Here is a 14,357-nt window from a genome sequence, read left to right on the forward strand (position 1 = left end):
CAACTTCCTTCATGAAACAACTTTGTGTCCAGACCCTACAGCCTTTGAAAATAACCATTATCTTTCCCTACTACCCACAGAAAAATGAGTTCCAGGTGTTGGAAAGAGAATCCCGGTTGCATTTTCACCGGTAAAAGGAGCCACACATCCAGGGATGCTTCTCCATAAGAGCTAAGGACTCCCAGGGATATCTCAGTCATTCATCTTAAACAGCCTAGAGATTACTGATTCTAATACTACCATATTAAAGATGAGAAAATGAAGCTCAGAGAGAAACAAAAACACAGTTAGTGGTAGAAAGGAGACCAACAGTCAGGCCTGTGAACTCCTCAGTGCATGTATTTCTTGCAGCATCTGGATCACCTTTGCTTCAAAACTGAGAATTTTTTTAAATACAGGACAAGCTAGTAAAGAATTCCTATGTAATAGAGATAGTCCACAGCTGCAGGATAGGCTAAACAAAAATGAGGTGGGGACCTTTCTTAGGCAGATGGCTGGTTGGGGAATGTAGATGAGTGAAAAGAGGAAGAGATCTCCAGAAGATAGGGAAAGTATAAAGTTTCTCTACGACAGTTTCCCAAATCATGCTTCGCTGGACATTGACACAGGAGAAGGCCTGTGGGGGAAAAGAAATTCATGATCAGATAGGTATGGCAAAGGCCTCATTCTATGGTTTCCTCTTTGAGTTTCTCAATGCAACGTTAGACTATTAAAGGCTCTGAAAAATCCTACAAGAAAGCGCCTGTATAACTTTGTGTAATCAAGTAATACCAAAATTTATTTGCCCTCTGAGTCTGCTATTTTGCCTTCTTCCTCTAGCCCTTGACACTGTTTCTCAGGAATAAAAAAATCCTTCATGCTGGCTACTACCTCATATGCTCTATAACATTGTGGTGTTCACAGTTTGATTATTTTTCAAAATCCAGAGCACAATTTGGCCCCAAAGCCTAAACCCAAAGCTAGTGAACTAGAGGAAAGTCAGTCAATCAGTAAACGTTTATTATTTTCTGTAACTAAAGTACTGGGTTTTGGTAGGGGAGACAGCAATCAAAGACATAGCCTTGTCTTCTAGAAGCTCACAATCTAGTTGGGAATTCAAGAAAACCCCCTAGAAAAGTTCATTGACAATTCAAGAGGTGCTGTTAGACAGTAGGAGAGAAAGGGGCACATTCCAGGGCCCAGGCAAGAAGTGCTTTGTGAATGAAGAAGGAAAAAGTATAAGTTGACTTTCAAAAGTCTCTGGAAACTCTGGACTTTAGCTGATACAGGAAATATAGGGAAGAACTGGATAGGCAGAAATAAACGGAGAAAGTGTTCCTAAAGGAAAAGACACGTGGAAAAGGGAAGAGGTAGGCAAGATCAAGGAGTGTTTAGAAGGCAAGACTGAGTGTCAAGAAAGTGAATTTCTAACCCCTGCTTACTCACATAAGCCGTGATGCTTGTGTGAGAATTCTGATGTCCTACATGGGAGACTCTGGGAGGGGAATGTGAAGGAAGAAAATAATAAAGAATCAAAGAGCACTTCCATTCTTGAACCCATTATACATTTTCAAGTCTATTGCACCACCATCAGCACTCTCATGGTGTGTGTAGACTCAGCCCAGGGCTGTATTTCCCAGAGATGCTACACTTTTCCTCTGGTGTCCTCAGAAAAAAATGCCTCGGTTCCTGAAGAGTCACATAAAATAACTTGTGAAAACTTGGTGCTTGGTGAGCATCCTTGAATCCAGCTGGCAGTCCATTCGTCATATGCCATCTGCCCTGGCCTGGAGCTGGTAAGCATATGCCGCACTTGGGGTATTTGACAAACTGACACTCTACCACATGGAGTGTCCAACTCAGCTTGTCAAATACACGGAGCGTGGCACTGCAGGAGGCCAAGCCAGGCGATTCTTTGGGGAAGTGAGATCTTCCTGGGAGATATGACCCTAGAGGGAAAGAGAGAGAAAGGAGTGATGAAGTCACACCCTTAGCCCCAGGGGGCTTGCTGAAAGAACCAGACAAAGCATCAGAATACGAAAGTGAGCGAAACAGGCATAAGGTTCCTAACCAGAAGAGAGATCCTGAGGATAAGCAGATAAAGCCCAAGTGACACCCAGTGCTCAGCTGGAAGCTCATCAGGCCTGAATCCTGTAGCTATGGCATTTCTAGGGGTCCCAAACTTCAATGGGTTCCTCTATGCAGCAAAGAGGGGAAAATTTGGTCATCATCCTGCCTCCTTGACTTGAGGAAAGTACCAGACCCCAGAGACAGCATCCTTGCTCCCTCTTCTCAGTTCTCCCAAGCTGTATTTTCACAGTGTTGTGGTTATGCACATAGGCTTTGAGGTTAAACATGAGCTTAAATCCTAGTTCTTCCATTAGCTAGCTAGGCAACCTTCGATCAATCATTTCGCTTCTGTGAGTTCAAGTTTGCTACACCCACAAAATGTATTAAGTATAGTACCTACCTCATAAGATTATTGTGAGAATGACAGGAGATAATGCATGTAAAGCCTTTGGTTCAGTATTCAATACATAACAAATGCTCAAAAAGCAGTGGTTGTACCACTAAAATGAAAGAAAGAGTTGTTGGCAATTGATTTAGCAGGATCTGGACAGGTGTGACATTGATTTCTCGTGGTCTCAGCCTTGCCTAACATGATCCTCTTGTCCCATAGGGACTCAAGAATGGCAGTTATTAAAGTGCCCTTAAAGATCATCTAGTCTCACTCACTTACGTTATAAATGAGAGAACAAAGGCTCATGTTGGGGAGGAGACTTGTAAAGTTTATGCAGTAAGTTTTTTACAGTTCAGCAGTATGCCTTGTACAGCTTTCCTCATTGGTTATTTTGCCTCCCTTCTCTGTATATCCCTCTGGGAAAGGGGAGACACATCAACAAAGAAGGCAAAAACAGGCAATAGCTTTGCAATGCAGCATTTGGGATCAGTGAACCCACAAGCCACCAGGGCAATAAGGAAGCTGCCAGGAGCAGGGTCAGGTCTGAGACTTCTGGGAGAATTCCCTTGGCAACAATCAGATCCTGTTGCTAAAAAATGCCAGGCTGCTGGTATCAAATTACTGCCCTTACCAGCTGTGGCAGTTGATCTGTGAGCAGGTAGCTGGTCTACATTAAATATTGTCAAGAAAAGTTGCAAGCTTCCCAAGGTTACCAGAAATGGTAAACTGTCCCCATGAGGCCAGAAAGCCCTGTCCCAGCCAGAGCAAGACAGAGGGATTCAGCCTTGTCTTTCAGCAAGAAAACACTCTGTGTTTTTTCTTGCTCATTTCTTTTAATTGAATGTGAGGGGGTAACATACCCCTTCAATTTAAGTTCTGGCAGTAATCTCAAAACTAAAGCTCTTTCACCCCCTCACTTCCTTTTCCACCTATCCAATTCAGCCTAAGCCACCCAGCAGCAAAAGCAACAGTCATGGTCACCAGATATGCCATTAAAGAATCAGACAAACTTGTGTTCTAATGCTGTCTTTGCCATCAACTAGCCAATCATGGCTTGGTCAAGTCTTTCTTTGGGCTTCAGTTGTCTTCTCTGGAAATGGGGACAAGAACACTTACCTGGCAATGTTGTTGGAAAGTGTTGCTAAGCTTTCCAGAGCCTCCCACATAGGAGCTCAAAAGGACCCTTGTCTCAGCTCCTGGACCTGTGGTTGGAGGCCAGCCAGGCATGCTGATTAACAGAGTCTGAGTTGGGGGTGGCAGGAAAGAAAAAAATGGATTGTTACCTTTTTTGTATCATTACCCTCATTGGCTGCCAGCTCCAGTAAGAAGACCTATATAAGGTGGAGATGTTCACAGCCTTTTGAATGCCCTTTCTGACTTTATTCACCTCCAGAAACCCTGGAAAGGAGGCATGAAAGGGGCAAAAAATTATTAGTACTTTGAAATTTGGAAAGCCTTATAGACAACATTGCTCCAGTATTAATGGAAGGAGTTAGTGACTGAGCTGAAACTAAACTGATTTCATTTCCACTCTTGCTGTTCTAGTCCATGCCTCTCTAATGGAGTGTGTGTAAGAAAATCAGATTCAGTTGAGAAATGTTCACCAGACCCATAGAAAGAAGAGATAAATGTCTATGTGGGATGATATTAAGGGAATTTGAAAGCTCTTCTCTTGGGCAGATATTACTTAGAATAACATCATTTTTCTCCATATGAAATGCAAAATCCTCTATTGAAGAGCTTCACCAAGCCTCTATTGTTGACACAAAGGGTGGGTCAGTTTTTATGGAAGGAATTGGAGGGAATAGATCAGAAGAACGAGGGGTAAGTAGGTGTCTAGGAATCTCTGAACACTCAGAGAGAACCAAGTACCTGAAAGAAAAATAGAAGAAAAGAAGAAGTCTTCAGGACTATGCCTAAAACTTCCAGACTGCCTCTAGTATGAGGAGGCCCAACTGGGTCAGTTACAGGACAGGTCCTGCTGCTTGATGTCTCAGTCCTCCTAGGATAGAGCAGAAAGAGGACTGATCTGGGAGCCACCCAGCTCTGCTACAGATTCTCTGTATGACTTTGGGCAAGTCCCTTTCTTCCTCTTTCTGGACCTCAGCTTTTTCCATAAGTACCTATTCCCTAAGAGCCTTTCAATTTTGAACTTTTAGGAGTCAAAGATGGGACTAGAGAAGAGGCTTTCATCTTAGAGTCATGCCTCTCAGAGAGTGCTATATGGATTACCACCAGCACTCTCCTCTTGGATGTGTTCAGTTCCCCCGCCCCACAGTTACATATGCAAAGATTACACTCATCTTCTTTCTTGACAGAGGGCTGACAATCATGAATATAAGGAATCTAATAACTATGAGTCTCTAGACAGCATTTATCTAATCTTTCTTTTCCTCTTTTTAATTTTTTATTTTGCAAAAGGGGTGAAAAAAACTGTGTCCTAGATTGGAGAAAGGACTTAAACAAAGATACACATTGGGTAAATGGTAAAATCAGGACTGCTACTCAGATTTCCTGACTCCTGGGTCCAAAGAACATTCCATTTCCATGTGACTGTCTCCTAAACATCCTATTGTATAGAAAATATCCTATCCCCTTTTCCCCTCTACTAGAAGCTCTAGAATAAAAGGCCAGTGGAAACCTTCTTCCTCCCACCTTTGACCTTGATTCCTGAGGAGGGTCTAAAGAGAATGGGATGGGCAGATCCAAGCCACCCTTGGCTGCCATGGACACTGCCCCAGCTGGGGAATCCAAGAAGAGAGGGCAAATGGATACCATACCTGTCAGTGGAGTGGTGCCTTGGTCATGGAGGGGACACTGATTCCCCAGTGCTGAGCCAGCCTGCAGGGGCCAGAGGAAATTGGGCTTTATGCCGTGAGCAAGAAGCTTGTGTGTTTTGAAGGGCCCTTGGTGTCTTCAACAGGAAACAGAAATGAGGAAGATAAGACTGAGGTTAGCCAACGGAAATCTGGGTGCAAAATGACAAAACAATGCTGTTGTGAAAGGGTCTGCTACTGCAGCAATAGTAGCAGGCCACTGCCCTGCCTCCACCAACTCCCAGCTGACCTTCAACAGACAATAACTTTCCAAGCTGCGGAGAGAGACAGTAGAAAGCACCTGACTGCCCCAGGCTCTGCCTGTGGATCAAGGAGGTTTTCCCAGAATAATTGAGGGAAACCTGGAATGCCAAAACTGAGACATTATCTAATGAAAAAACCCGTAGTCAAAATTGAGAAATGGAGCCCCTAAGGGATAAAAGGAAATGCCCAGTATCACAAAGCAAATTAGTGGAAAAGCTGAAATTTAAACCTATCCATATGGACTCCAGATCACGTGTTCTTTCACTCTGCCAGAATACCTCCTGGTCCTGGAATATCATTTTATTTCCAACATCTCTCCTGGCATACAGAACCAGCTACATATTTTGCAAGGTGCAGTAAAAAATGAAAATGATAGGGTCCTTATTTAAAAATTAAGAATATCAAGATGATGACAGCAGAACATTAAACTAAGTGTGGGGTCCTTCTAAGCATGGAGCCCTGTGAAGCTGTACAGGTCATATGCCTATGAAGCTGGCCCTGGGGCACAGCTATGACCACAAGCCACATTCTGTCATCTTGGGGCTTGCAAAAGGAAATAAATAAGGAAATTCACATTTATTAGAGTACTTATGATATTCTTTTACATGTATTATCTAATTTATTCAACAACTTTCTGGTATGGTATTATTCTTCTTATTTATAGGTGAGGAAACTGAGGCACACAGAAATAAAGTGACTTGTCTAAGGAAACAAAACTAGAAAATAATAGAGAAGGCAGATTTTTCACTCAGGTCTAACTCCAAATGTTGAGGTTTTCTTCTACTTTCCCACCCTGGCTACAAGGAAGGGAGAAGGAAATAGTTGACTTTGAGAAAGAAAAGATAGTGCCAGATCCATAAGTTCAACTGTGACCTTCAGGCTAATGAGGGACATGAAAAGTGTGAAAAGAGGGTGAGTGGTTTCCTAGTGCCTCATGTTTGCAGTCTCCAGGAAGTCCCTATTAACAGCCAGGAAGATGACAAATTCCCATCATGCAGTGCCCTCCACCATGAATCTTGATGGCATGAAGGATGGGAGGGGCAATGTTTTCAGGGTATACTTTGACAGCTTTCAATGACTGCAGTGCCCTCCACAGTCCTCTGTCTACACTAGTGGAAGTATGGCCCTGAGTGGTACTCAAGCTGTGGTAAATAATCTTTCCAAGCTACATACATTCTTATAAATTCAGGTCCAAAGAAAGACCACATCCTGTGAGCCAAGAGCCCTGGGCCCCAGTCCCTACTCTACTACCTTAGGCATTAGTTTCTCCTTTAAGCAACAGAGGTTGGACTAAACGGTCTTGGCGGTCACTCCAACTCAAACATTCCCTGGTTCCTTTGTGGCTCTTCGTTACTCACTGTGGGCTTCCCCGTGGTTGCAGGACCTGAGGCTCTGTGAAAACCTGAGATGGGGATTCACTTGCACTAACATCACTCTGTAGAAAGCTTCCTTCCATCAGAATAATTTATTGGCTCAGGCCTCAAGACCCCAGATCTAGCTTCTAGAAAGATTCAGTTCTTGTTTCTTTTTGGTTTCTGACTAAAGCTTGGAGCAGAAGTAGGGTGGTCCTGTGGGCACTTTGCTAAAAAGGGACCCCCTTCTTCCTATGCACACCATGGAGATTAAGTTTATCTACACATGTTTTTTTCTCCTCTATCAATCAGAGTACTCTACAGGCCTTTTAACAGGGGTTTCTGGAGACAATGTGTTTACCTAAAGTAGTAATTAATGGTATCCATTTTGAGCCCAACAACAGGGCAATAAAAGAGAGCATTAGGAACCAGAAGACTCTGAAAATCATACCACCTATGCATAGGGCCTGAATGAGAGAAAAGGGAACTGGGCTCAGAGTTCCTCTTTAGCCCACAAACACAAACTATGCTGGGAAGGGCCAAATTTCCAATAACAGCACAAAGGGGCTTCTTCTTTTTGATTTGTTGTCCAGGCTTCTGCGGAGAGTAACCAAAAGTCACAAAGTATTCCCATTTTGTATGATTTCTGCCTTGCCTGTGCCTGTGGAGGGAGATGAGAAAGAAGGGAAAATAGTCAACAAGGGGAGCAAGCAGGCAGTGCTGGGGTCCCACACTGCAGACACACTCATTTATTTCCTCAGTACTGGAATGGAAAGAACACTGAATCAGAGTCCTTGCATCTTAGACCCTAGGATATAGACCAAGCTCTGTAACTCATTAATTACGTGACCTTAAACAAACATACACAGCCTGTCTGAGTCTTAGTCCCCACATCAGATTGAAGGATTCTCAGGCTAAAGGGATATGGAAGACAGGTGTGCACCCCAAGGGCTATCCTACCCTACAGAATATGATAAGTAATTTGACAAAGGCATGAAGTGCCATCAGATATGTATATAAGATTCTCCCAGGGCAGAAGATGAGGAGGTGATGGTAACTGGAAAGGTTCTCAGAAGAATAGGATTTGGGCTACATCTTAAAGGATAGAGAGGAAAAAAATGATGTGCACTGTCTCTGGAAAGTCTTCTCTGACAACCACCTGCAAAATTAGTTGCTTCCCACCTTGCCCTCCTCTACTCTTGAAAAACATTCACACTGCACTTAGGTGTCAGTCTCTCCAAGAAGACCAAGCACTCCCCAAAGTAGGAACTATGCTTGATCTTTACTGTCTTCTTAAGCCTAGGAATAAACTACTTATCCCAGAACTGTGAGGTGAATAAGTGAATGAGTTAATGCATAAGCAAAAGAAAGAGACCTCATAGCCCAATGTCCCCACATTGCTTAGCTTACCCTACCTTCATGAAGGAGCTGAGAAGCCCCCACCCTTCACTTTGAGTTTATCTTTCCCCCCACCTCCTTTCAGAAGACTTTCAAGAAGAGGCCCTAGGGAAAATTGCAAAGCTAAGGCCACTTCCTGTGCAAGTGGCTGGTGTCCACACACTCTACCTCAACCCTGGTGATTGCTATGCATAGGATTGCATCGGGGTTTTCTCTGAAAGGAAATACAAAGGCTGATGCAATGTGTAGGGCACCCGCAGGCCAGGACTAAAGAACTTTTTGTACACCTGGGCCTGGGGACAAAGGTTTCACTGTGAGGCTCCCACAAAACAGTGACATTGACAAGATAAATGGCAGCAATTAACCCAATAACTACAGCTTAACTATATTCAGCAAGGGTGTGTTGAGCACCTACTGGCTACAAAGCTCTATGCTTGGCAAAAGGGGAAAAAAAATAAACATACAACAGAACAGAAATATACAACAATCTAACATAAATGTAATGTGAGCCACAATTATTATAATAATCACATTAAAAATTTTTAATAAGCAGAACTAATTTTAATAACATATTTTATTTAGCTCAATACATCCACAATGTTATTTCAACCTGTAAACAATGTATTTATTAATAAGATATTTTACATTATTTGAAATGTAGTATGTATTTTATACAAACAGTACGACTCAATTTGAACTTGCCATGTTTCTAGTGTTAAATTGTCATATGTGGCTGGTGGCTACCATATTGACCAAAACAGGTATAAGACATGGTCTCTACCCTCTAGGAATTCACAGTCTAGTCCAGAAACCAGAATGCTACATAAGCATGTTCAAAAAATGAGTACAACAGAGGAGGTGCATATCTGGAAAAGAGAACTGCACTAAGAGTCAGGAGATCTGGGCTACATTCTTTTCTCTGCCACTAATTCTCTGTGTGACCTTGAGCAAATCCCTCTCCCTTTCTGGGCCTCCATATTTCCATCTCTACAATAAGTCTGATTAAATTTATTCATGAAACAAATATATGTTGAATGTTTTCTTAGTGTCAGGAACGGTGCAACGTACTCAAGATGCAGAAGTAAACAAGACATATAAAACACCTGCCTTCTTGACATATACAGTGTGGTGGAAAATAGCCATTAAACAAATTTTTTAAACATGTCAAGAAAGAGGGACAATCAGAGAGCAGGGAGAACACATAACAGGATAGCATAATCCACCAGACTTGGATAGGTCAAGAAAACTTCTCAAAGGAAGTAACTTTTAAAGTGAGACTGAAAAATAAAAAGTAGTGAGCCAAGTGGATAATAGGTACAAAGCAGTTCCAAGCAGAAGAAGCAACATGTATAAAAATTCTGAGATGGAGAATAATGTGGCATATTCCAAGAAGATAAAAGGCTGGTATGGCTTGAAAAAGAGTGAACAAAAGGAAAAAAATAGCATAAAGCAAGTAGAAGAGATAAGCAGGGGGGCAAACTAAGAAAGGCCTTGTATGCTATGTTGGGCATTTGAGACATGAGAAGCCAGAAAGTGTATATAGGTGATGCAGTGCCTTTCTATATTCAGGCCCAGGAATTTAGGGGTCCAGACTATGGCAACAAAGATGAAAAAAAGTTAATTCCAACTGGTTGGATTAGATACTTCACAGAAGAGGCTGAATTTTAAAAGAGCCTTTAAGGATAACAGGATCAATAATCACAGAAAGGTATTTCAGGCAGAGGAAAGGACCCAAGTAAAGGTGCAGAGATAGGAAAGAATATGGTGAGCTTGTGTGAATAGGGAGACTACCAATGCAAAATGGCAAATATAAGCCTAGGAGTATTTTTAGTATTTTTGAGTATCTATAGACATAGTAGAATAATAGTAGCCCAAAGGCCTATCCAACACACCAAATGTGCTCTGGAGGAAACCTGGCAAAGACCTTGAACCTATCAAGAGATCCATTTTGTACTGGAATAACAATAATTAACAAGTATTGTAAGCTTACTAAGTGCTAGGCACTGTTTGAAGCCCTTTACATATGTTAGCTTATGTAATCCTAACAACAACCTTATGAGGGAGATGCTATAATTAGTAAATGGCAGATGTAGGATTTAAATATCATGCAACAATTTATGAATGGTAGAAATTTTGGAGCAATCTACAAAAAATATATAATATGTCTCTGGCTAGGAAATGTCAAATTCAAGTCAGTTATCATCTCAGTCTTTAAGGACAGTTTTTTCCAGGAAAACCTCATTAATTTCCAATTTATGATCATTAGATAAGTCTGAGCTGAAGCTGACTTTTGTTTAGCTTCTTAGAAAGACAAAATAAGTGAAGTAAATAAAATGGAGTTCCAAGGAGTTGTTTAAAGACAGAAAGTCAAACTGGTTCTACTTACTCTCCATACCTTACTCCCAGTCAGAGTCCTTCATAAGCTTCCATCTATGGCAGAAATAACTGAAGTGACCCTAACCAACCATTTTAATCCATTTCCTATAATGGCCCACCTAAAGGTTTTTACTAAGCAGCAGTTGTTTTTATCTTAAAATGAGTAAAGAGTTTATTTGGGCCAAGCTTGAGAGCTGCAACTCGGGAGCACAGATTCCAGTTGCCCTAAACATACACTCCCTTGGGAACAGTTTTTAAGGAACAACGAAGAAAGGAATGAGGAATGCACTTTCAATAACCTATTGTAAATAGTGTATTTGGAAGGAACAAACGTGCATTTATTTAAAATATATATTCTCACTCCAGTCTGTCCCTCTCTCCCACTATTCACATCACACCTGTAGTCCCAGCTACTGGGGAGGCTGAGGCAGGAGGATCACTTGAGCCCAGGAGTTCAAGGCTGTAGTGCACAATGATTACCTGTGAATAGCCACTGCACTCCAGCCTAGGCAACAGAAATAAATAAATAAGAGGAAATTCTGTCATTTTCAACAACATAAATGGAATTGGAGATTACGTGAAGTGAAAGAAGCCAGGCACAGAAAGACAAATGCCACATAATCTCACCTACATGTGGATTCTAAGATAATGAAAGTTACAGAAGCAGAGAATAGAACGGCGGTTACAGAGGCTTGGGGGTGGGTGGAATGGGGAGATAATTTTGAAAGGGTACAAAGTTTCAGACAGAAGGAGTAGGGTTTTTTTGAGATCTATTGCACAGCATGGTGAATACAGTTAATAATAGTATATTGCATGTTTCAGAATTGCTAAGAGAGTATATTTCAAAGTATTCAATAAATTATAAGTATTTGAGGCAATGGATATATTAATGAAATTTAATTACTCCACATTGTATTCATAAATCATAACATCATTTTGTATCCCACAAATACAACTATAAACTTAAACAATAAAAAATTAAACAAATATATCTATATCTATATCTGTATCTATCTATATATCAGTATAGAGATATTTCCTACTTCATACTGGGGTGGTTGCCCCTGATATCACTGACTTGGCACACACAGACTATTTTCATCTTTTTAGTTTGTCTTCTGAGTAAAGGAAGGGCAAGAATTGTACCTTTTGGGAAACAAAAAGAAAATTTAGACCAGACGCTTGCGCTTTCACCACAGCTAAACATTTGCTAGAACTAGATTTGGCACTGATTCAGGAATCAGTCAATCCCTAAAAATGTGATATCTCATGGGCTTTCAAAGTGGGATCCTGAGAGCTCCTGTAAAGGCCAGATAATGCAAGGTAAAAAGCAGAAAATCTTCAGATTGGCACCAGAAGGGACACTGCCCTCTATTCTCAGTTCTAGGCAGAATAAGGAGTGGCAATTGGAAGAAAAACACTTTTCTGAGTGCTTAGTATGTACCACCTACTCTCACTCTCTACTGTATCACTTATTACTCTCAAGAACGTTATAAAATAAGAATAATTTCTATTTCACAAATGGAGGCATTGAAGCATGAAGAAATTAAGCAACTTTCTTCAACGTCACATATTTAGTAAGTGGCAGAGATGAGATTTATAATTTTGTTAGAATTTCGAATTCCAAATCCTAAAATTTAGAATTTTATCCCTAAGATGGCATAAGAGAGGCTACTCAATGACTCACCATATCCTTTGGCCCCCTCAAACCCTGCAGCCTAGCTGTTTCCCCTAGCCTTAAAGAAAAAAGGGGGTTATTTCACTCAATTGCAAACTCCATGAGAGCAGGAACCATGTCTGTCATACCCAGTTTTCTATTGATCTGCTGATTTCTTTTTCTTAATTTATTTTGGGAATACTTTGTATGTTAGAGAGATTTGCCTTTGTATGTAATGAGAATTGTAATTATTTCCACTAGTTTGTCATTTGCCTTTTGTCTTTGTCTCTAGCATGTTGTAGTTTTGTTTATTGTTTATGTCCCCTACTAGAGTGTAAGCTCCATGAGGGTAGTTATTTTATTTTATTTTTAACTATATCCCTAATGCCTAGAGCTGCCTTGCTTATATAGTAGTTGCTCAGTAAATATTTGTTGATGAAAAAAGTCTTCCTGTTCTGCAAGGCCAGAAAATGAGGTGATACCTGAATACTGAAAGCTTTGACCTTCCTTGGACTCTGGTTCCTGATGACCTGGTTCCTGGAAGCCATCAGGTTTGAAGGCTCATTGAGAATAGCTCTAGACAGAGTGTCAGGAGACCTGAGTTCCAGGTCCAGCTTATAATATGTCATGGCTTATAACATGACCTTGGGAAGTTTCCTTTTTGCTCTGGGTATTGGTCTCCCTGTATCAGTTCATTCTCATATTGCTGTAAAGAAATACCTGAGACTGGGCAATTTATATATTTTTAAAAAAGTTTAATTGACACATGGTTCTGCAGGCTATACAGGAAGCATAGCAGCATCTGCTCCTGGGGAGGCCTCAGGAAGCTTCCCATGGTGGAAGACAAAAAGGTGCAGGCACATCACATGGTGAGAGAGATGAAGGAGAAAGGACGGAGGTGTTACACACTTTTAAACAACCCGATCTCATGAGAACTCAATCACTATTGCAACAACAGTACCAAGGGAGATGGAGATAAACCTTTCATGAGAAATCACCCCCATAATCCAATTACCTCCCACCAGGCCTCACCTCCAACATTGGGGATTACATTTCAACATGAGATTTGGGTGGGGACACATATCCAAACTATACCACTCCCTTACCCCCCCATTTATAAATAGGGTGAACTGTATGGTCTTTAAAGGGCCCTTCTCTCTCCCATTCACAGATTGGTCAAGTGGTCTAGTAACAAGGGTGCCAAAGATAGCAAGACTGACCAAGGCCCTGCCATCCTGGAACTCACATTAAAATGAGGGACACAGGCACTTGCTAAAGTATCTTGGAATACAAATATAAGTGTTATACAGGATAAATATAGGGTATCATAAGAGCAAATAATAGTAAACCTAATCTGGTATGAGAGTTTAGGAAAGGGTTTCTTCAAAAAATATTTAAGACCTAAAGAATGATCCAGACTAAGTAAAGTTCTCAGGCCTTGTATATATGTGTACATATATAATATTAACATTAATTATACTATATTTATATTACTAGTTACTTGTTAATTTCTCATTATTGTAATGAATATGATTATTTGTTGTAGATAATTTATAATGATACTATATACTATACCTATATACTACATATTATATATCTATCACTATAAACTATAATTTATAGTGATACTATAAACATTATTTATATTATATTAAGTATATACACATATGTGTATATATATGTGTGTGTGTGTGTATATATATATATATATATATCAATACTCACCTAACAAGCGGAAAAAAGCTTTCTAAACTGCAAAGTGATAATACAACTGTGAGGGATGAATTTTCTCATTTGTCTGGGGATTTCTCCTGACCTGTTTTGGACCTCCATGGGTGGCCCTCAGTGAAGGTGTCTTTGAGACAGGTCCTGAACCTAAATCTGAGTCCCCTTGGGATTTGTAAGGTGACCAGCTGGTGCACTTATTAATACAAAGTAGACATCATCTATCTCTGACAAGGAAAGATATATTTTGGTGCCTGGAACTACCTCTAACTATATATTAGGCTCATTTGCCTGAGCCACTGGTGATACAAGACATCTTAGAAGCTGCC

The 14,357-nt window shown here is 40.8% G+C and overlaps 1 long non-coding RNA gene across 1 annotated transcript; it reads right to left on the reverse strand.

Annotated features, from left to right (window-relative positions):
• Positions 1 to 323: 323 nt before the first annotated feature.
• On the reverse strand, positions 324 to 5,318 carry LOC105526105. Its single transcript, XR_001004021.1, has 3 exons — positions 5,221 to 5,318; positions 3,557 to 3,682; positions 324 to 1,928 (listed from the first exon to the last, which is right to left on the reverse strand). It is a non-coding gene; the product is annotated as an uncharacterized LOC105526105 (long non-coding RNA).
• Positions 5,319 to 14,357: the final 9,039 nt, after the last annotated feature.

The sequence above is a fragment of the Colobus angolensis genome, unplaced genomic scaffold (assembly GCF_000951035.1).
Source record: "Colobus angolensis palliatus isolate OR3802 unplaced genomic scaffold, Cang.pa_1.0 Scaffold576, whole genome shotgun sequence".
In the NCBI taxonomy this organism is placed as follows: Eukaryota; Metazoa; Chordata; class Mammalia; order Primates; family Cercopithecidae; genus Colobus; species Colobus angolensis.